Genomic DNA, 764 nt, shown 5'->3' with positions numbered 1-764 from the left:
GTCATTTTTCTTCTAGTGATGACTTAAGCCATTAGAACTGCTCACAGTAGATTTCCTTTGTTATCGTTTGGTTTGGGTTTAAAAGTTCAAAGTGGACTAAACCTTTCATATCCCACCAAACAGATAACAACACCTTATGTGGGTGAAGACCTTCTTTAGCCTGGGGTGCTTGTGTTTCTCCTTTCTCTACCAACTGTCTTCATCACTTGACATTTTTATAGAGAACCCATTTCTCGCCAGCAGTCACTATTCAGTCCAAAAAAGGTTCATTCGTGAGATGTGGCAGCAAAGAAGAGCACACATTCACTCTCTGCATGCGGTTAGACTTGGAAAGCTTTGCTGACTTTTCCAATGGCATGCATGTGTCATTGAACAACCAAATCCAAGTTTCTCAGTTAGTTCCCCAACAGTTATGATGTGAGTTTGTTCCACCAGGGTTTGCAGGACATCCTTGTCGAGCTCTACAGATATTCCAGGATGAGGCTTGTCTTCTAGGCCCCTGAGGTCTGAAGCTGGGTGGATTGCTGATGCCATCTGGCGGGGCTTGGGGGACAGCGGACCCAGGCTCTTAAATGTGCACATGACACCTGCGGTCAACTGGGTGGGTGCTAGGGCAGTTTTGACCCTATGGACCCTTGTGGCTGCAAAGGACATGTGTTTTCCCGATTTCTTGAAGTGTCACCTATGCCTGGAGCCTGGCTTTATCAGGAAGAACTGCCCTCAGGGCCGTGGGAAAGCCCTGGAGCAGGAAAAAGGAAAAGTGC

Source organism: Octopus bimaculoides, chromosome 1 (assembly GCF_001194135.2).
Source record: "Octopus bimaculoides isolate UCB-OBI-ISO-001 chromosome 1, ASM119413v2, whole genome shotgun sequence".
In the NCBI taxonomy this organism is placed as follows: Eukaryota; Metazoa; Mollusca; class Cephalopoda; order Octopoda; family Octopodidae; genus Octopus; species Octopus bimaculoides.
This window is presented reverse-complemented; position numbering follows the sequence as displayed.